Source organism: Paroedura picta, chromosome 6 (assembly GCF_049243985.1).
Source record: "Paroedura picta isolate Pp20150507F chromosome 6, Ppicta_v3.0, whole genome shotgun sequence".
NCBI lineage: Eukaryota > Metazoa > Chordata > Lepidosauria > Squamata > Gekkonidae > Paroedura > Paroedura picta.
Window position 1 is genome coordinate 101004858 of NC_135374.1, and position 23439 is coordinate 101028296.

The following is a 23439-nucleotide window of genomic DNA, read 5'->3' on the forward strand; positions in this document are numbered from 1 at the left end:
CCTTGGCCTTCTCCTTCGATGGGCGGAATATCACTCCCCCCTTCTTCCAAAGCAACAAAGCTAGCAACTTATTCAGCACAGTTTGGGAACTCTAGCTTTTCCTTAATGTGTCAGGGACGCCTGATAATGGAATAGTAAAGTCGGAGAAACCATTAGCCAAACGTGAAGGGACATGATGTAACTTTCAGGCTGCTTAACAAAGGCCACCTTGTGTAGAATGCTAAAGAAACCCAATGCCTACTGACGGCCCAAGAGGTTTTTTGGGGGAGGGCGAAATTGCTGCTTGCCGTTAGACAGTGACCAGCGCCGGAACCCCTGATCGTTACCTGAACAGGTAATTCAGAATTATGTCCTGCTCCGTTCCTTTGCCAAGGGAGAATCCCTGCTGTGCATCTTTCCCTGCGATTTCTTTGCTTCTGTGCCTGTTAGTGTCCCTCTGTCTTTAGGAGCAGCCAGGCAACAACCTTTGAGCCTGAATAATTTTAATTTCATGTTTGTGCATGTGTAGAAAGGAATGTATTTAAACAAGAAAAGTCATGCCTGTATATCATTTCTTCTGTAGAACTTAGAAGGTGTGCGTGTGTCCCATTGGAGCACGTGCCTTGGCTTTATTTCCCCCCCCCCCATATTGTCTTTGTAGGGGGGGCACAAACCGTAAAGCCACGCGATAGACACGATGGGAGTCACGCATGCCAAAATTCAGTGCTCGTTTAGAATCGGAAACGTAAACTAAAGCTGAAAGCCATCAAGTGGTATGTTTGTATATAAATAATAATTGGGTAGTGCAGAGGGAAAGGTTTTTCTCTCATTGCTTCTCAGGCAATGGCCTTGATCCAGGAGCTATAACTTGATAATTTGACAAATGTAATGAACAGAGAAAGTAATCCTCACTATAGGGGAGAGGAGTGGAGAAAGATGTTCATTCCCTTTTATTAATTCCATCTATTTCTCCTACCACTTCATTATGAGTCAACAGTGGTGAAATTAACTGTACTAGATGAACTTTGGGGGCAGTCAATTTCATTGCTTGGTAAAGGTTTTGAAGTATTCTGAAATAGAGAACAGTAGCTCTGCTTTCTAATTTGGCTATCAACATCAAGAAAACAAAGATCATGGCATCCGGCCCTCTCAATTCCTGGCAAATAGATGGGGAAGAAATGGAGATAGTGACAGATTTTATTTTCCTGGGCTCCAAGATCACTGCTGATGGGGACTGCAGCAAAGAAGTTAAAAGACGCTTGCTCCTGGGGAGGAAAGCTATGGCAAATCTAGACAGCATCCTAAAAAGCAAAGACATCTTTCTGCCAACAAAAGTGCATTTAGTCAAGGCTATGGTATTCCCAGTTGCAGTGTATGGCTGCGAAAGTTGGACCATAAGGAAGGCCGAGCATCAAAGAATTGAGGCTTTTAAACTCTGATGCTGGAGAATACTCTTGCGAGACCCTTGGACTGCAAGGCAAACAAACCGGTCAGTCCTAGAGGAGATCAGCCCTGACTGCTCCTTAGGAGGCCAGATCCTGAAGATGAAACTCAAATACTTTGGCCACCTCATGAGAAGGAAGGACTCCCTGGAGAAGAGCCTAATGCTGAGAACGATCGAGGGCAAAAGAAGAAGGGGATGACAGAGAATGAGGTGGCTGGATGGAGTCTCTGAAGCAGTAGGTGCAAACTTAAATGGAATGGTGGAGGACAGGAAGGCCTGGAGGATCATTGCCCATGGGGTCGCGATGGGTTGGACACGACTTCGCACCTAACAACAACAACAAAGAACTATGTTGGTACTTCTATGGATACACAGATTATCTACTATCTTGCAAATAACAACAATAATATGCACTTTGCAACAGTTCAAAAACTACACTTGGAGTAAGGGGAGGGGGTATGGACACTACCTAATGTTACTCTTAACAAGTACACCAGGGTGTAGTCTGCACAGTGCTTTTTACCCACTCCCATTTTGACTAAACCCCTGCAGTCTACACTGAGTTCGATTTGCATTTTGATTTTGGGTGCTTTAAAATCTCCCTCAGCAACATGCATGATTGATTCGTGGTGACCCTACCTTTCCCCCGCGATATGCTGGAGTGGATATAAGCCTCGATATTTCAAAAACTGCCATGAGTAAATGTGCAGATTTTTGCTTTTTTCAAATTAACTCACTGCTCCATGCCTCAGAGCAAAACAGTCTTCTCTGATTGGCCAGGGCGTCAGTTCAAAGACTTCCTGGCTCCCGGTTGCAAGGCTTGTCATAAAGTGATTGAGCTCCAGAAGCCCTAACTTCTCTCAGCAGAGATTTGTCTCTTGGATTTATTTCCCCCTCCTCTGCTGTCTCCAATCCTCTCCCACTGCCCTGGCCCATTCAAGAAAGAAAGAAAGAAAGAAAGAAAGAAAAAGGACTCCTGCTGCAATTGGTACCCCTGTTCTGAGCTTCCCCAATCAAGATCAGAACACTTTCTATTTCACTTGGGGGGGCAATAGAGGAAGACCCGAGTTCAAATCAATCTGAATTCAGCAGGATTCACATTGGAAAAAACAAAGTAAGTGTAGAATCAACTCTGGTTCCCCAGATTGTCATCATAATGTGGGCCAGCCACTTGACTATTGGAAGATGTGATTGAAGCTGTTTTGTGGGCTCCAGGACTTTTTTACCCTGCAAGTGTACAGGACTGCAACCTAGCTGATCTTTGAAAGTGTACACTTCTTGATAAATATCGACTTAAGTGTGCCAGAGCAAGTGCTGAATGGGGGGGGGACACCCAACATGGATTATAGATGTGCAGCTTCAAGGATGACTTTCTCAGAAATTGACTTTCTGAAGATGAACTAATTGGGCTGTCTGAGTGTATACTAATACTCTGTTTCAAAACTCTACTTTTAAATTCCAGGAATGTGCATGGAGAATAGCTTTTGCAAAGCCTTCAGCCTGTAGCATCAAGGATGGAATTTAATGATCCATAGCTGAAGGATATGGCTAAATCTGACAAGGTCAAAATTAATTTTCCATGTGATACTCGGATCTGATATGACTGTTCCAAACTAGAAAATGAATGACCCATTCCACGTTCCCCAGACAAGATGTCCAATTAACAATTTATTCCCCTCCCAACCCCCGCTGCTTTGGGTATAATTACGGCAACGTACTGATAACATTCAGTTTAGTGGAACATGGATCATATGAATTACCCCAAGGGTATCTGAGAAGGGGAAATGTTTGGTAAAAAAAAGAGAAAAGGGTTTGTGCACAGAGTGTGTTGGAACATAAAATGCTAAGCATGTGTTATTTTCATTTTTTGCTGCTGTCTCTTCTAGGAAAAAGATACACATTGATCTGGTCCAGATGACCAGTGTAAAGGCAGTTTCACTGTGGACTAACCAGGGGGCATGTGAAACTCTAAACAGGTCTACTTTGAAGCAAGTCTCATGTTATCCAATGGGTTTACTCCCAGGAAAGTGTTCTTGGGAACACAGCCTGTGGCATCTTGGAAAGGGGTAAGGAACTGACTACACATGAAGAACAGATGTGGCAGGAAAAGGCCTGGTAGAATGTACAGCTGCAGAAAGCCAGTGTGTTATAGTGGTCAGAGTTTCAGGCTAGTGTCTGGGAGACCTTGGTTCATAACCCTGCATGGCCATGAAGCTTGGAGGGTAACCAGGGACCAGTCACATTTAGGGTTCGAAGGTCCTCCCCACCCAATGGTGGGGGATATGGTGTAAGGTTGCAAGATAGAGGTTGGGAAACTGATGGAGGTTTGGGGGCAGAGCCTGGGGAAGTCACTGGCCACCATGGGGTACAATGCCATAGACTCCACCCTCCAAAAGGGCCATGTTCTGTAGGGAACTTTATTTATTGCATTTTTATACTGCCCTTTCCAATGGATCAGGGTAGTTTACATACAAGTAAAAATGAGTAAAAATATACAGTTATACATCTGACTAAAAACATAACCGCAGTCTCACAGGAAAAACCAGAAGCATCTTTTCCCTTCCCTCAGTAGGGGTTAGGAGAAAGTGCCAACTTGATGTTTCCAATGTTTTGGCATTGGAAGATGTCAGTTTGAGTGCATAGGGAGTCCAGGTGTGTTGATGGGTTCTGGGCCTCAAACATAGGCCTGATCTCTGTAGTCTGGAGATGAGTTGCAATTCCAGGGGATCCCCCAGGTCCCACCTGGAGATTGGCATGTCTAGTCACACTCCTTCAGTCTACAGCTTCACAGGGTTGTCTTGGGGGGGGGAGGGGGAACGAGAATGGGAGAACCATATACATGCCTCTGAGCTCCTTGCAGATAGGTCAGGATAAAAATGTATAAAAGGATAGTTACAGCAGAGCTGGTTGACTGTGTGGGCTTATTGTCAGGCATAGAAAAATGGTGGGGTGCTTTCATGCTTTCTACTGCATAATTACCTCAGGCAGGTTCTCTGGGGAGACAGCCATGACATTCTCTGAATTAAACTAATTAATAAGTGGCCTAATTCTTGGGGGCCCTGAAACTGCTTGTGTGCACATAGAACTCCCCTCCCACCTGCACCAACAGCCCAGGGATGTGGACTGTACGATACATTATTTGCAGTAGACGTGACATAGGGAACTAGACACACAGCTGCCATTTTTGATGGCAGCCACGTGTTTATTGTAACATCTCTTTTGGCCTTCGGCCCAGTGCATGACTGTTTATTCCTTTGTGGGAAACGTCGAAGGCTGACACTACCAGGAAGTTCTGTGAAACCTAACCTTGCTTTCTGCAAGTTGCCCGCCCCTTTCCTTTGTGCTTTCCTGGCTCAGCCGCAGCTGCGTTTTATTCAGGGGTCATTGCATAATTTAATTTGAACACCTCCTTGTCAACAATGATTATAGATTTCAAATATCATCCAAAGAGGAAGCTTCTGATTATGTAAACAGGAAAGGAGACCAAATAAAAGGGGTTCTTTTTTTTTTTTTTACAGTTCGTTTTCTGACATCAGGAGGATTAGCTTCGGCCATTTACGTCCTCGGTGGATTCGGCCAACGATCCCGTGGCGAGATGGAAAAAGAAAGCCTTTCCCCCATGCCTGTGAGCAACCTTCACACATGCACTTCCATTCATCCTGCTTCTCAAAGAGGTGGGCCTGTTTTCTATCAACGCTCACTGGCCTGCAACCGAGATCTATCTTTGCTTGATGTGCAGAACGGAAGGTGCTGGAGGCAAATGGGTGTCGGTTTTCAGTGTAAAGACAAAAGTCATATGGGCGGGGGGAAAGGGCGTTGGAAGTTATAAAACAATACAGGACTATGAAATACTTTTTGTAGGGGGAAAATCAAGTCTTTAAGTGTGATGCAAAATATTGATTACGTTTTATGTGGAGCTAATGAGTTGTCCCTGAAAGATATGGCTCACTAAAAAAACCATTCCCACCCCCCTCCTGTATATATAGTGCAGTGTTTATTACAAACAGATGAGTGCCTCTTAGTCTTAACAACTGAACGAAAGCCATGGTGCTTGGTCCAAAGTGTCACAGTAGAGCTCGAGAGCTTTCCACATTCGCATCTGTTATACGAATTCTCTTAAGTCAAGTATTTCCTATGCGCTGTAAATCTAGCATAGAGTAACTGGCCTCTTCTTATTTCGGCTTCAGTTCAAAACCACGCCAGTTTTAGTGCTGCCTTCTGCAAAACCGAGCTGCAAAAAAGGAGTCTAGATTTCAGTTGTGCCAGCTGAACCTTGTCTGCAAATGTTTCCTGTTGGGGAATGGGGAGCAGGGTGGTTGGAAGAAATTTGGAAGTCATTAGTAAAATGCCAGCAGAACACTGTCATGCCACATGACGTAACTCACTCTGCTTCTCAACATGCTGCTCCTATAGGACAGGGGACATTATGGAAGAACCTAGGGTGCAAAAGATGAAGAGTTGGTTCTTATATGCCACTTTTCTCTACCCGAAGGAGTCTCAAAGCGGCTTACAGTCGCCTTCCCTTTCCTCTCCCCACAACAGACACCCTGTGAGGTGGGTGAGGCTGAAGGAGCCCTGATATTACCGAAGAAGAGTTGGTTCTTATATGCCGCTTTTCTCTACCCGAAGGAGGCTCAAAGCAGCTTACAGTTGCCTTCCCTTTCTTCTCCCTACAACAGACACCCTGTGGGGTGGGTGAAGCTGAGAGAGCCCTGATATCACTGCTCGGTCAGAACAGCTTTATCAGTGCTGTGGCGAGCCCAAGGTCACCCAGCTGGTTGCACATAGGGAAGCAGGGAATCAAACCCGGCTCACCAGATTAGAGGTCTGCACTCCTAACCACTACACCAAGCTGGCTCTCCAAAGGAGGTGGTTCTGCAGTGGGAGTGAGTTTTCAGCCAATGTCACACCCCCATACCATCTCCAGAGGACGTCTGGGGGCTCATCTCCAGTTGCAAAGGCAGAATCAGGGATTCCTCCTGTATTAATTTATTCAGGGCCTGCATACTTTCCCTTTCCCTCAGGGAGTTCATAGTAGCTTTTTACAGGGTTTCCTAGGTGGCCTTCCAGGCAGGCACTGGCCAGATCCAAATGAGCTTAGCTGCAGGAAGGATGTTATATCCATTTACTTTCAACCGTGCCTCAAGCTTTTTGCTACACAGGTTAGCATTCCGTGGGGGGAGAAAAATGCTGGCCAGAGCACTAATTCTGTTAACAGCTTTGTCGTGCTCTTTAGCAGGCTGCTCCCCCTTCACATCTGAAGCTGTAGCCTATGGAAGCTTTGGCTGGCATAATAATAATTGTATGAAAAGGTGCCTATTTGTTTACATAGTGTTTCTTCTCCCTGATTTGCTATTTTTAATTTGTGCTTTGAGATCTAATTGTTGCCTGATTTTAATACTCCTGAATGTCTTTTTACTACTCGTGATCCTTTATTGGGGAGGGGAACTTTTATTGCTCTTTATTCCTATTTTAGATTGTTACTGGCTAATTAATGAATTAACGAATGAACGAATTAATGAACGATTGTGACATTACATGTGTTGGCAATGTTTTCGTTGTTTTCCATAGTTGATGCAGACCAGTTTGAGTATTAGAAGAAGAAGAAGAGTTGGTTCTTATATGCTGCTTTTCTCTACTCAAAGCGGCTTACAGTCGCCTTCCCTTTCCTCTCCCCACAACAGACACCCTGTGAGGTGGGTGAGGCTGAGAGAGCCCTGATATCACTGCTCGGTCAGAACAGCTTTATCAGTGCTGTGTCGTGCCCAAGGTCACCCAGCTGGCTGCATGTGGGGGAGTGCAGAATCGAACCCAGCACACCAGATTAGAAGTCCGCACTCCTAACCACTGCACCAAACTGGCAATTTGGCATAGAAAAGCAAGATGCAGCTCTTCAGAAAAAGTATGCCTAAAATTCTGTTTCGCCAATCACTTGGCACTGAATAGTTGTTTGCCTTTGAGAATTAGCCGCTGACACTTTGGCGAACCTTGTTTTTGCCCTGCCAGGATGGGCTGTCATCTCAGGGTTGGGAGATTCTTGGAGCATTTCCTCACCCTTTAAAAGTAGTGAAATGCTTACCCAATGTAGTTGTTATATTCCAGCCCCTCCATATGACGTCACCAGCATCCAGCATCTGGGCAGTAATCAGCTTGCTATATCCTCCCAACTTGGGTTCAATCACCATTTTTGCATTTGAGAAATAGGCTTAGTCTCGGTGGCAAGCTAATATGACTTGGGAACAACAGCTTGTGAATACTCCTGTGCCTTTTCTTAGCAAAATCAAAACAAGCACTGCCTCGCCCTTGGTTTGTTCCACTTGGGAGTATCAGCTTGGAATATTAGCTTAAGGTAAAGGCTAAATGAGATTTCAGTATCATATTTATGATAGCACACCCTAGCTAAAGGATACTCTGACTAATTTACTCAACATAAATGACCAGCCCAAAGGTTACCTTAATATATACCCACCAGATGGACCCTATATGAATTCATGGGGCTACAAGAGCCCATAGCAGGTGATGCACAGAAAATCTGATCTGTCGGGCCTTCCTAACAGGAGTTGCCAATAGATCATGACAAAGAGGTCAAAGGGCATATTCTGGCTGGGCATCTGGGCATTTACATCTAACCATGTTGACTGACCCCATGATGATACCCCTGCCCCTGCATACACTTTGCTGCATCCTGTTTGTTATGTTATTTCCAAATTGTTGATCCAACTTTTGGGGTATCTGGGATACAATGGTGGTGTTGCTTTATGTTCATCTTCATTTGTATATTCATGATCCTGACTAGGAAAGGGGATGTTTATAAATTAGGTCCATTATGATTTTGCATACAGTGATGAAGTATCAGGATTTTTTTTTTCATTTTCTCCTTCTATCAAGCCAAACAGACCCCTGTTTTTTCTCTATGTTCATTTACTTAATAGAACATCTCTTCTGAGTGATACAGCTAATGTAAATACTGATTGGCAGAAAAACATTGGAGGTAGAACAATTACACTTTGACTGTGCAGAATGGAATTTTAGAACAGGGTCCTTATCTTGGTTGAGCCTGTGGATGTCCTAGGAGGAATTGTGAGAACAGCAAGTGGAAGCCACCACAAAATGGCTACCATGGAACCAAATACTAAATGGATGTCATGAGAACACAATCACAAAACATTTGTGCGTTCTAAGCCAAACTTTTTCCTATGAAGGGGACACCTGTTTCCAAATGGGCACTCTAAGGAGACCCAAAGGTGATGTCTCCTCAGGTCTTCTGAAGAACCTCCTGCTCCACTCTGATGGGGGAAAGCTGAGAATGGTTCTTTGCTACAGGGAGGAAAGCAGGAAAAAAGAATTAGTAGGCAACATGGTATCCATAACTGTCACACTGGGGAATCACCAATGTAGGCGACTGGGAATCTGGAATTCTGGGTACCGATGATGGTTCGATTGCTAGCTTCACTGCTTGCTTCTTAACTTTCGAATGTCTGCAAATGCAAATGAACAAATCATTATAAGGGGAACTAGCACTATAAAGGAAAAGACAATAATGCTAGGGAAAGAAGAACGGGTAGGAGCTGGATTGACTCAATGTAGGAATCCATGGCTGAAGACTGCAAGATTTGAACAAGCCTGCTAGCAATAGAACAATTTGGAGGTCATTACAGCGTAAAGTGGCATGCACGCACGAAGACACAGGAAGGTTCGACAATCTGAGGAACTGGCAAGCATGAAACAATGTTCAGCCATCCAACGCCTTCTGAAAAGCAGAAACAGTGCATTTACCAGACACGGAGTTGTTCAATTTCATCACTCTTTATTATTTTGCTGTTGGCAAATGAAAGAAAACGTCTTGATTTATTTTGTGTAAAGGTAAAGGTAAAGGTATCCCCTGTGCAAGCACTGGGTCATGTCTGACCCTTGGGGTGACGCCCTCTAGCGTTTTCATGGCAGACTCAATACGGGGTGGTTTGCCAGTGCCTTCCCCAGTCATTACCGTTTACCCCCCAGCAAGCCGGGTACTCATTTTACCGACTTCGGAAGGATGGAAGGCTGAGTCAACCTTGAGCCAGCTGCTGGGATCGAACTCCCAGCCTCATGGGCAGAGCCTTCAGACTGCATGTCTGCTGCCTTACCACTCTGCGCCACAAGAGGCTCTTATTTTGTTTTCACCCTGCCTTTCTCCCCAGTAGGGATCTGAAGCGGCATAAACCAGGGGTAGTCAACCTGTGGTCCTGGCTTACACCATCCTTCTCATCTTCATTTATTTTCACCACAATCTTGTGAAGCAGCTTCGGCGAAGAGTGTGTGACTGTCTCAAGGTTACCCAGGAAGTTCCATGGCAAAGTAAGGATTTGAACCTGGGACTCCCAGATCCAAGGCTGTCTAACCACCACACAACACAGTGTACCCCATGGATCCCCTCGCCCTCCATTATTCAGATGAAACGCAGCTCGTTAGACTTAGAGTAGCTTGGGGTGGGGGATATTTTGTTACTTAATGAATACAGCCAAATGCACTCGATAAATTAACGTTCCAGCTAAAGTGGGGCGTCTGGAATGCTGGATGCCTTCGACAAGACAGCCGTAATTTATGTAATGATTCGACACATTTCACATCCTACCTTGATACAATTAGGATAGGAAAAGCTTTCCTGCTGACATTAAGGGATGTCATTTGAGATCGCTTTTTTTTTTTTTTTTTGCTGCACTCAGACTGGAGGCAATCAGCAGCGAACGAAATTGCTTCCCCTCGAAGCCAGACATCTACCCTGCTCATCAAGGGCTGGACAAAGTATGTGGGAAGGGCTCCCTGTGGACTGCTACATTCACCGAAAGGGCCTGAATGGAATACAGTTTGTTGCAATCTTTTGGATGTTGATTTAGGTGTTATTGACCCTCCTGACTGTGGCTATCCCACATGGAAACCAAGGAGGTTTATGTCTTGTTCTGCAGATCTCTGCTTCTGGGGAACAGCACTCAGAGGGACGCTGCAAATCGTTCCTGCAGCTTTCGTCTGGCCAACAGCAATGAGAACGTATTGTTGGAGCCCTGCTCCGCATCCTCACACAGCTGTGGAAAGACTCAGACTTGTGTCTCCTTCTCTGACTATATAGATACAGACTGCTACAATCAGGGAATTATTCACTGCCACAAAAGCAGGTTTCAAAAAGACGGATAGACAAATGACATTCGTGGAGGATAGGTCTACCAACAGAGATAATCCATGAAAGCCAACTGGAACTTGCTATGTTCAGGATCAGTAGGGCACTGCAGACCAGATGATGGGGTGAGAAGGAGAGCTCTTGCAGCATTTCCAGGGGTCTGTAGCCGGCTCTTCTGAGAAATAGGATGTCTTGAACCTATAACCCGGCCTTATAATGAGTCAGGCCATTGGCCTGTCATGGTCAGAACTGTCTACTCTGACAGGCAATGGCTCTCCAGGTTCTCAGTCTTTTGCATCAGCCAGTACCAGATCCTCTTATTTGGAGATGGGAGCTTTTTATTGAACTGGGGGGGGGGGAATCATAATAATTCTTTTTGTCTCGAGCCTCTTTTGTATGACAAATCTTGAGGGAGCTGAAGTGCATTTTTTCAGTCTGTAGACTTTATATTCCGGGTCAACTAGCCATGTGAAATTCAGTTCAGATCATTTGAAAAGTAGCGGAATCAATGTTGATCTGGAGACTTTTAGGACTAATCCGGTCCAAATCAACCTCCTCCTGAAGTTAAACAGCATGAATCAGACTTGGCCAAATCGCTGAACTGAAATCCAGGAACAATTTGGCCATGTGGAAATCCGGCAGTTTAAAGGGACCAAATGTCCATGTATTTCATGGCCGGGGGGGGGGGGTAGGGTTTTAGGTAGAGGCACCAAATTTGCAGTGTAGCTGCAAGAGCCCCTCCTTAAAAGAACCCCCAAGTTTTAAAAGATTGGACCAAAGGTTCCAATTCTATGGACACCCAGAGAGGGTTCCCCCATCCAAACACCATTGCTTCCAAAGGTGAGACGAGGGTGTAAACTGCACGGAGCTTTTATTCCAACCCCAGATCGATTCAGACCCTGCCCTCTACACAGAATGTGATTTCCGTTTGGATTTGGGTCGATTTAAAATTTCCTTCTGCAGCAAGAAGGATTGATCCGGAGTGACCCTACCTTTATTGTGCGACATCGTAAAGGTAAAGGTAAAGGTAAAGGTATCCCCTGTGCAAGCACCGGGTCATGTCTGACCCTTGGGGTGACGCCCTCTAGCGTTTTTATGGCAGACTCAATACGGGGTGGTTTGCCAGTGCCTTCCCTAGTCATTACCGTTTACCCCCCAGCAAGCTGGGTACTCATTTTACCGACCTCGGAAGGATGGAAGGCTGAGTCAACCTTGAGCCGGCTGCTGGGATTGAACTCCCAACCTCATGGGCAGACAGCTTCAGACAGCACGTCACTGCCTTACCACTCTGCGCCACAAGAGGCTCTTGTGCGATATCGTAGAGTGCTTTTAATCCTGAATATGTTATAAAATCGCATTGTTTTGAATTGGGGCTCTCCTCCGTGGTAGAGGACCCGTGATTGGCCACAGGTGGTCATGTGATGAATTTACCTTAAAGAAGAAGCCCCTAATTTCTCTCAACTTCTGTCGGTCCTGGATTTTTTCTCCCTGCTCTGCCTTTTTCAATCTTCTCCCCCTCCCCTCCAAGAAAAGAAAGAGGCTTTCTGCTTGGCTCTTCTCCCCCCACCCTTCAAGAAAAGAAAGAAAGAGGCTTGGCTCCCCCCCTCCCTTCTGAACTACCCTAACCATGTGCAGAAGACTTTCCTGTTTCAATGAGAAGGAGGGAGGGGGAAGAGGAAGATCCGAGTTCAAAGTTATCTGAATTCAACAGGATTGACAATGGAATAAACAAAGTAAGTGTAGACTCTGACAAGAACAGGTAATCTTTATTCATCACTGTAGGAAACAAAGGAATTCAGATAGGGGCACCCTCTTTGGATGCCTGTAGAATTGGACCCTCTGGTCCCATGGTTTTCAAACTTGGAGGTTCTTTTGTAGAGAGACTCCCACAACTATACTACAAATTTGGTGCCTTTACTTCAACCCCGTACCCTCAACCACGGAATAGACCGAAAAGGATATTTCCTCTTCAACTTTGATAGCGCCATTGACTTTAATGGCGCTGAAACACTTCAGATTTGGCATAATCGATTTGGCCAAATCTGAGCCAGGGAAGAGTGTTTAGGGTGTTTCAAATCTGACCCAAATCAATTGAGGCCTAATCTGAAATGGTCTAATATCTTCGGACATGCCTACTCAGGAGCTGGTAAGCACATGTTTGTCATCTGTTTCATGGTGCTGAATCACTTTGGATTTAGCTGAATCAATTCTGTTAAACCTGAGCCAGGGAAGGGTGCTTTAGATCTGACCCAAATCAACTAGGGCCATATCTGAAATGGTCCATTTTTTGCAGATGCCTAGGAGCTGGTAAGCATATGTTCCCTGTCTGTTTCAATGTACATATTGCCATCTGCAGAGGGGCGTTTGTTGTGTGATTTCCAGAGCCTTGAGAACAGAACAATAAAATATAGAATCGTATCTCACAGCTCTGCATCCATGACATGTTTAAGAAAATTAAGTATGGGGATTTTTGAATTTAAGATTAATTGGAACGTTCACATGGCATTGATAGAACCAGGGCTGTCCACGCCAGCCATTAGTCTGCAATTGCTGTAAGTCGTTTGCTCAGCTTTCTAACATGCATTTGGGTATTGTATGCATTGCAAGAAGTCAATTGCAAAAAAGGTTTTCTTGCGGACCAAATAATCTGTTTGCAGTGATTGCTATCATACACTGACAATGCAGTATTCAGCATAACCAGAAGACATTGTGGTCAACCAGTCTTACGGCTGTATTTTCTGCATCACTTTTCTATCTTTCTAAAGACCTCCTTTGAGATTATTTTTGTCTGCTGTCCTGTTTGGTTCTTTCAAATGCTATGGAAACTTCCCAGGGGTGATGTACTATCAAGTTGGAGCCAATTTATGGCAATTCCATAGGGTTTCCAAGGCAAGGAATTAACAGAGGTGGCTTGACATTGCCTGTTCTACTTTGCTACCATGGACTTCCTTGGTGGTCTCCCATCCTAGCAGTAGCCAGGTCCAACCGTGCTGAACCTCTGAGATCTGATGAGAGCAGGCTAGCCTGAACCCTCCAGGTCAGGGCTTTCCCAAGGCTATTTCTCTTTTTAAAATGGTCTCTTTCCTCTCCCAGTCTGATTAATTGTCTGCCAGTGCTTGTCAATAATTGCTTGATTACCTCCTCTTCTTGTTTTGCAGGATGCCAAGGTCCTGACCTTTCCCATTGTTTGGATTGTTGTTGGATTAGATTGTTTCTTTTTCATGATAATAATGGAATATAAATATGAGTGGCAATTTTGGTGTTTAAAAAGCACCCATGCCTCATCAAGCCCTTCCCATGAACCAGGGCCCATGAACCACTTATTCCCAAATGTCAGGTGAGCTTGGAGAAAACAGGATGCACTGAATAAGTCTGAAATCAGTGGAGCCAAAGGGGAATTGCAGGGTGAAGCAGGACCTTTGCTAAAGGGGATTCTCTTCCAAGTAAACCCATAGTAGGCTCAGACTTATGGGAATGGATCTTTGTGAAATAAGCAGCACTGCACTGATACGAGAAGCCCCCATTTTAGTTCTCTTCACGGATAGAAGTGGAAGTCGAACAATGACAGTGTAGAAACATCATTTGGCAGAACCAGCTGGGCCCTTGACCACATTCCAGAAAGAAATGGCTTTCCTGACATTTCACCAACTTGATGTCGCTGGCAATGCCCCCCAAATAACCAGTTCTATCTTATTAATCTGTTTGTGTCAAGAATGGACATAGTTCCTTTATGCATCAATAATTTAATCCTTCTTTATGGCTACCTGATTGGGGGATGCAGTCATGAACACGATCGATTTATTGCATATTGTTTAAAATATTTATATGTGTTTGAGTTGATTGACATAGGTAAAAGGAAGTCATGATCTTCTTGGTATCCCGTCCCTCTCCGGTCACATCAAAACACGTGCATGTCCTCCTTTTCTATATATTACAACCATATTGAGTGGACTCCTGGCTCTTTGAATTCCCAGAAAGTGAAATGAAGAGGTGAGAACTGCTCATTTAAAAGGTGGGGGGCTGGTTTGCTTGGAGGGTATTTTGTGAAACACTCTGGTGTGCATGGACTCCCAAAGCTATGTCCCCCTGTTTTTGATAAGGCCTGTTCTTTTTATAATGAAATGTGAAAGGTTGGACAATCATTTGGATTTTAATTTGGAAGTTGGTATGGAAAAACAAAACAAAACCCAAGGTTTTTAGATGAAGACATTGATTCTCCCCCCGTTTTGTCCTTACTGACTGCTTTACCATTCCTTCAGCACATCTGCTTCTCCGTTTAAAGTCAGGGGGTGGGATGTAGAATACTGGCAAGCCATTCCGCCTTTAGGGAGAAGTAAAGAAAGACACACACATGCAAAATGCTGATATATTTTTTCCCCTTGATGAAGCCCTATGGCTATGTAGAGGCAAGGCTCTTAACATGTTTTATGGAAAAGGTGACATTTCTGGGTTTGGAACAAAGGGAAAATCCATTTCTGCAAACAGCTCTTCAAGACGAGGGCGCAAAACTCTTTGGCAAAACTAAGGAGAGAATGGGATTTCACTAGCAGCCACCTTGAAGAAGAGGAGAGATGGAAACCAGGGTTGGCATTCTGATGAGGCCACAGGATCTTGCATTCTCTGTGAATTGGGGTCTTCTTTAATTCCTTCCTGATAACGGATGTAACTACACAATGCACAGTTCTTCAGTTATATCTGGGTCTTTCACCAGGTCTGTGGTTGCTCAGTATACTGGTGTGTGGGCCCTGACTAGGACAAGGACAACAGTATACATGGAGAGGATACTCATTGGTTGGATCCAAGAGGCCTTTTCACCCCATCTTACTAATCCCTGTGTTATGAAACCGTTGGCCCATATAGATCCAGGCATGTCCCAGGATCCCCAGTATAGTCAAGAGGGATTCCCTCCTCCCTTTCCTCTCAGTAAAACAGCTGATTGGGTCCAAACCAGGTCCTGAATGGGGAGAGACTGGCTTTTTAACTTACTTTGAAAGTTCTCACCTATCTATCACAATGAATGACCTGCTGGGTCACTTCCAGGAAGTGATGAAGGAGGCAACTGGTTAGGCATATCATCTTCACTGTAGGCTAAACCCAAGCCAAATGATCCATACAGCATTGCCAGCATCTCAGGGACCATCTAGTTCAGTATCTTCCAGGGTTATTTTAATTTCCTAATCTTCCCCTGACCTGCAGGAAACCCTGTGGGAAACAGCTCCACCAGAAAATTTGCTACCAAGAAACTCTGTGTGGTTCTTAAGCATCCTCGCTGCACTGAAAGGATTAAATGGAATGTTGTGACACCTGGTTTGACTTCAGAGTTCTTGCTGCCACCAGCCTCTCAGTCAAGGTTGAACAAGGGTATATCAAGGATATATCAAAGGAACCTGTGTTCCATTAGATAGCATGATGAGAGGGCAGAAATTAGGAGCAGAAGCTGGAAGAAGCACAGATCATGTTTTCTTGAAGATTACTGAGAAGAAGATCATTGGCTGGTTGAAAGAGACCACCCAATTCTGTAGGGAGAAGGACTATAATTGAGTCTATAGAATCGTAAGGGATATGCATCGCTATGCCTGACTGCTATGGGTAGATTGCTATTTTACTGTGCTTCATTGCTCGGACTTTTATGCTGTGTTAGGAGACTTGCCAGCTGTAATGCAGATATGTAGTATATTAGATAGTTTTCCCCCCCTATTTTCTTGTGACCTAAACCGGATGAGTCTGTGCTTGCTAGCTGATTCTGTTTGTTCCTCTAATAAATCTTTAATTACTTTACAAAGTCTGGTTTATTGTGCACAAGACTACCTCGAGGAACTCAAGGTAAAATTAGTTTGGGTTGATGTCCATTGGGTTTCTTCAGTGGGAGCTGAGTATAACAACTTTGCAGGAATGACAACTGTTCCTTGACACCCTGGTTGGAATTCCCTCTGCTATACTGGACCTTCTCAAAGTCCAGGTAGAATTTTACAGAATTTTAAATGGAGCAGAATGATTACTGAACAGTGAACGCTTCCTTCCTGCCTTCTAATGAGTCTGATGGTTGGTCTATCAGGACCAGTTTAATCTGCTCAGACAAGCAGCCGCTCAACAGGAACTTGGGTAAAGGTATATGACCTCCTATTGCTCTTTTTTCACTGGAGAGGCCAGGGATCTTGGACCTTCTGCATGCAAAGCAGGTGCTCTGATGTTGTGCCACAGTCTCTCCCTTTTGTCAGCTTCCTCCCCTTCAACATCCTGATTTGTGATGCCTATTGTTCTATTGATATTCCATGCAGGAGATACTGGTCTTCACCCTGAACCATCAGTGTTGCAAAAGGGGAACACTGTGAACACAAAAAAGAAGGGGACTTCCTCAATGCAACATTTTTCTTTTTCAGAAGAAGCAGATTCACACATGACTCCACTTCCCCCCTCTTTTTAATTGCTACTAGGAATCATCCAGTTAGACTACAGAACATGCAGCTTCAATATCCCCCCCCCCCCGAAGATTGGTAAATATACCTTAGCAGATCACATAGAAAAAGTGCAGTAACTTTTTAAAAGTTGGAAACCTGGGATTTGTTGGAGGACTGCAATATACATCCCTTTTGCTCTCATTCCCATTCTGAAAAGTTTCTTGTGGCTTCCTGGACTTTGGAGACATTCCTTTCCCTTCCCCTTTGATGCCAAACTATTTTATGTAAGTTATGAGACAATCAACTTGGCTATCTCCACCTTTTTTCTTTGGATGCAATTTCCTTCTGATTTTAAATTTGTCACTGGGGAAACCTTTTTCTTCCCCTAAGCCAAACAGCTGTTTTTATTTTATTTTATATTTTGCTCTGATTTTTTTTTCCTCCACTGAAAAGGTCAAGTTCATTTTTGGGGGGAGTTCATTCTGTTCTTCTCCTTCATATCAAAATAATAAAACACAGATTACAAGTGGTATGAAATTTGCTTCAGTTACTTTACATTCTGTGGATTCCACCATCCTTACTTCCTCTTATAGGAAGCTGTGCCTCTAGTTAAACCGAAGTACTTGAATTTTTGACGTACTGTTTTTGAATAAACATTGTTGTGAAGGGAAAGGGAAAGTATTGTGGTTCTGTAAAACCATTTATTTATTTAACCATTTAACATCCCCCTCTCCCCCCAAAAGCCTTAGAATCATAGAGTTGGAAGGGACCTCCTGGGTCATCTAGTCCAACCCCCTGCATTATGCAAGGCACTCATGACCCTGTCACTCATTCACTGTAACCTACCACCCCTTTGACCCTTCACAGAATCAGCCTCTCTGTCAGATGGCTGTCCAGCCTCTGTTTATTAAATTTCCCAAGATGAAGAACCCGCCACTTCCCAAGGAAACCATTTGTTTCCTTAATTCCAGGGTAAATCAACAATTCTGAAAGATTATACCCCACTGGACAGATTTGTCCATCTAGCATGTTGTAATTGAGTCGTAAATTAACAGTGCCTCCTTTTTCAATCATAATATGGGGATAAGCTATTACTGTTGTGTTTGGGGAATTTTGAACCGCTGCTTCTCCCTTTATGGTTCTTTGGAACACAGGACTGAAAAGGTGTGGTGTGTTTACTGGAGCTGAGCATTTAACATGTAAGGAAGGTCATTAAATAAATTAAAAAGTGGGCCTTTTATGCACCAGTGTTTCCCTTTACTTTCACTATGCATTCTCATTGGAAGGTTGTTTTTTTTCCCGTTTCTGCTTTTCACCCCACTTTCACTGCACGCTTTTGTTGGGCTTTCATTTTTGTTCGGCTTGGAATTTTCTGCCTCCAAAGCTCCCGTCAGTTTCCCTTTGCTGTTTCCATGGATTTTTAAGGAGTGGTTTTATTCCAGTTTTTTTCCCCTTTTGCTTTGCTCAGAAGGTGAAGGCAATTCAAAACCAGAATGATTCAGATTTCCTTTTCTCCCCTCTTTTTTCACCTCACAGAAGCCACTCCTCCACCACCCACAATGTGCAGCCTGGCTGATCTCTCCTAATTGGTGAGTTTTGTACCGGGCATTTTAAAAAAATGTTATATTTCTTCCTGCTGCATTTACTGCCTGGTGGCCATCTTAGGAGGGAGTTCTCATTGCTTTATCATTACTTACTTTCCTCTTCTAGTTAATTTCATTTTTTTAAAGAAATGGAATAAGCCTAGTGATGCATCTGGACCTTGCAAAGCTCAGATCCCAGATGGAAAAAAAATATTGCCCCGTAAAACTTGATCAATGGTATGTGTGTGTGCACATGTGTGCAGTTTGAAGAGATGCATGGGGAATGCCTCTTTCTTTTTAACATGGGGGAAGGGTGGTAGAGCTCCTTGTACTATTTTTCCTGCTTTGGGGTGCCCCTTTTCTTCAGGTAAGGTGAGAAGGCATGGTCTGCTACTGCTGCCCACATCCATGTCCCTTCCTTACTTTTGCATCTTCTGCCCCCTCCCCTGTGTGCCTTTTCAGAGTGAAGAGGAGTGGGGGAAGATGAGGCAGCACCTCCAGCCACAGCTCTCTGGCTTTCAAATGCTGCCTGGGTCTCAATCTCAAAGCACGTGGTGATTAGAATGAGTCATCTGCATAGAGATGACCCAGAAGGGGGAAGGGAAAAAAGTAGTGCAAAATTATGTAAAATGGAAAAAATTAACAAAAAGAACGATCGCTACTTATAGAAAAAACTATTTAAATATGATTGGAATTTCTCTCAAAAAGACAGTAGGCAGAAATGCTCTCTACTTCACCCTGGAATTAAATACTCCATTAAATTTGATCTGCCTCTGGACATTGACATATTAACATATCCTAAACTGAGACAGTCATACATGATGCAACACATTACCGATGGCTCAGATTGAGGGTCATTTCTTAAAATACCTTCAAAGCAATGCTACCGTGGCTGCCAAATGGCAGAACTTGATTCATTATTCCTTGTTTTCTTTTACAGTCCAAAATATGAAGCAGAAAGAGAGGGTTTTTGTTATTGTTGAGAAAATGGATTTTGAAATATCATACTTTCCTGATAACTAAAACCTTCAACTTGATCCGGGACACAACCAGTAAACAATGCAGCTTCCTCAGCACTGGCTGGATATGGGCCCTCCATTCTGTACCAGCTGCAATTTCCAAGTCAAGGATAAAGGAAGGCCCACATAGAGCAAATTACAGAAAATACCATGGGTTGTCATAAATTGGCTGTGATTTGATGGGGGAAAAATAAAAATCTCTTGTCTCTCTACCCTAACAATCATAAATACATCTTGGTAGAAACAGACCCTTAAGCAAAAGTTACTAGAGAAGAAATCTTTCCCAAGATCAACAATACTGGTGGTTTCTAATCTGGAGAATTGAGGGCCATTCCGCATGAGTTAAAAGTAGCAGAAGGCTTGCATATGGTAAACACTACTAATTTGACGTTCCGCATGACGTTGCACACAATCTGCAACACTCCTGCAACAGTTCCACAAAAAACGATTCGTTGTAGCGCTTCTAGGGAAATCCAGAAAAGTGGATTCACCCTGCAGAAAGCGCTACACTCTTGCAAACAATCTGCAACACTCGCGAAAAAGACACATGCGTTCTCATTGTAGCGGTTCCAACAAAGTCCCTCCCCCTGGCTCTCTCCTCTGAACTTCCGGCGAAGCGATCGCCATTTTTTCCCCTTGGAGCGAGCGGGGAAAGCAACGAACCAGTGAGGCTTGATTCACCCAGCGAGGCTTCTCCGGCTACAGTCCCTCCACAGAAGTACTTTAAAGCTCTCCTAAATCCCCAAGCACAACAGTTCCCTTTAATTTTGGCTGAAAATCGCGCTCGTGTGGGGGGGGAATTTTTTTTCACTTGGGGGAGCATGGTAACAATGACTCGCCAGCTCACATGCCAGCTGGCATATTAGTTGCAACGTGTGTGTGTTTTTTTAAACTTGTGCTTAAAGGGAAAGGGGCTTTTTGGGAGCATGATAACAACCGCCCATTGGCTGTTCATTTGATTGACAGACAGGGGCGGGAACAAGCACAGGAAAAAATCACTTCCTTTCTAGCGATTCCTGCAAGACCGGAAACCTTTGGGGAACGAATGAAACGCTACTGGATTCCACTACAAATGCAGGTATGTGGAACGCCGAGATTCCACTATTTAAAATAGCGTTTCCACTTTGTGAAACCAATTGGCAACATTGGTCCTTGTGCGGAAAGAGCCTGGGTTTGTTTCCCCGCTCCTTCACATGACACCAGTTGATTGACCTTGAACTAGTTACTGTCCTGCTACAGCTGCTCTCACAGAGCAGACCTTTCAAAAGGTCTCTCAGCCCCGTCTACCTCACAGGGTGTCTGTTGTAGGGAGAGGAAGGGAAGGTGATTTTTAGCTGCTTTGGGTAGTGAAAAGCAGGGTATAAAAAACAAGTCTGCTTTTTATTCAGTGGCCCCCAAACAATTCAATATTGTTTTGTCTTTTTGGGGGAGAAAGGGGTTTGGAAAAGAAACAACACCCCATGAAAGACCATAGAGTAGGTGCTCTCACACACCTACACACAGACAAAATGCGTACAAACCCTAAATTATACAACTTTAGCTCAGAGCATTGGCAAGATGGATGCCCATTTCACAACCAATGTTACGCTCTAACAGTCCCACTGAAAATGAGCTCACAGTGCGTGCGATGAAAGGAAATGTTTCAAATGTCAGTTTCGGAGTTGACCCCTGTTAGTCCTGTGGCCTTTCGAGTCATGGGATTAAAGCTGTAAGAGTGTTGCCGATTGATCACATGTTTCAGCAACTGAACAAGCTGATGTTTATTCACTGGCCTTTCCTTTCCTATTCCTTACCAGTAGAATGTGTGAGATTTTTCAGTGGTGGGGAAAAGCAATGGAACCTGCATCCACCATGAGCAACAGGCACACATGCTGTCTCATGTCCATGCTTTTATGGTTTTGGCCGTGACGTTTGCTCATATACTGGTAATTTTGTCTTTCAATTGTAAACCATTATGAGCAGGACTCGGGAGAGATGGCATGAAAAATCTCTTAAAATAAATAAACACACAGACTTGCACATCCACATATGCTCCAGTGTGCCCAAACGTACATTCAAGGCGCACTGAGCACTTAGTTGATGAAAGGTTGGAAGTCCCCGGCCCTCTTGAAGTTGCCCTGGCCTTGGCCCTGCCTGGTGGAATGAGCTTCTAGGAGAGCTGAGGGCCCTGACAGAACTTTTACAGTTCCACAGGGTCTGCGTGAAGGAGCTCTTCTGCCAGGCATTTGGCTGAGGCTGGGTTATGGAAGATCTGGCTCGTCCTCTGAAACTTCTTCTGGTGCCTGCCACTTTGGTGCTGATGCCTGCCTTGTTACACCTTCCTGAGCACACATGACAGTTGTTGCTGTCTTGGTTTGGGGGTTTATAGTGGGACTGGGGTGGGGTTGTGAGGGAAGGTTTTTAAAGGTTATAATTTTGTTTCCTTGCCTTTTCACTGTATTTTATACATCTTGAAAGCCACTGCAAGCCAGCTGGACCGGGAGTGGCAGCATAAAAGTGGAACATAAATAAATATATAATAAAGAGTCGGTGGTGAAGTGTCCTTTGCTCTCATGCTCCATGCACCCAACCCATACAAATGCACAGGGAGCCATCCCAAGCAGGTGTACTCAGCAGTAAATTGCATGTTAGTCAGTGGTGCTTACTCCCAGGAAGAGATCTATGGGATTGCAGCTATGGCATGGAGCCCAATGGCTGTTGCAGTGTAGTGGTTCAAGCACTGGACAATCATTTTAAGTGTCATCATCTGAGAGGCTCTTCTATTTGCTGCAAGCAGTTTGCAAAACTTTTAGGAGAACTTAGCATCGCTATCCATTGCCGCTGACGTTTTGTTTTTAAAAAGGGGATAATCTGCAATACTTAAACTTTTCACACACACTATCTTCCTCACTTCAAACTGTTTCAGCAGTCTTGGCATGGAACTCAGCTTCCAAGGACAGCTCACAGTGGATTCTTTGCAAATAAACTTACAGTTAACCACATCAGATGCAGCCGGATTAAGTGAAGACCTCCTTTTGATACCTCATGTGTTATGCTTCCCGAAGCAATTTGGTGGCAGAGACAAATGGTTGAAAAAAAGTGCACAAAATTCACATGCAACCCAAGCAACGGCAGCTCTTTGGGCAGCGAGCATGGGAAATAGAGAATTCCTATTTGTGCTGCCCCCGACGCTTTGCCATGTTTCCTTGCCCAAGCCAAAAAAACTTCGCCGTTGCTCAATATTCCACGGTGGTCGGTGAAAGGATGAATGGAATTTCGTTCTCTTTTGTATGCTCTGCGAGGAAAGAGAAAAGGGCACAGTAAAGCTTTTATTGACCCAACTCCAAATCCAGTGTGTCTAACTAGGAAATTGTTCATTCAGATGGAAGCCAAAAAAGCATCCTTGCTTTAGTGCGGCTGAGACAGCAAAATCAATTCAGAAAACAACGGTGGCGTTGAGTATGTTTGGAGGGGAGGGGATCCGCAGGGCACATACTGCCTTCTGTAATGCAAAGGGCAAAATGGTTTTATTGCACTGGACCTTTAAGTACATTAAGTGCATCATTTTTAAGCACTTTATATTTTAAGTACATTATATTTTAAGTACTTTAAGTACTTTAAAAACAGAGAGAGAAGACCAAAACTGGAATCCTTTGCAATGTGAGTGATTCCAGGCTGCTTCAGTAGTGACCTTCCTGCTGCCTCCTTCCCACAGCAGTTTTCTGTCTCCTCAGATTGTGCCAACTTGAGTCAGTGGATCCCCAGGAACATCATAAAGAGTTGCTGTGAAAGGGTGGAATTGGTAAAAATTGCGTTCCCTCTCTTTTACCAACATAGATTTGTAAGCTTTCTCAAGAGGCTGAGGATACTTTTTGCTAGTGGA

The 23439-nt window shown here is 44.2% G+C and overlaps 1 long non-coding RNA gene across 1 annotated transcript; it reads left to right on the forward strand.

The window, feature by feature from the left end:
• The first annotated feature begins 252 nt into the window (after positions 1–252).
• On the forward strand, positions 253–6553 carry LOC143840752 (uncharacterized). Its single transcript, XR_013232377.1, has 3 exons — positions 253–334; positions 3310–3489; positions 4942–6553. It is a non-coding gene; the product is annotated as an uncharacterized LOC143840752 (long non-coding RNA).
• The last annotated feature ends 16886 nt before the right edge of the window (positions 6554–23439 follow it).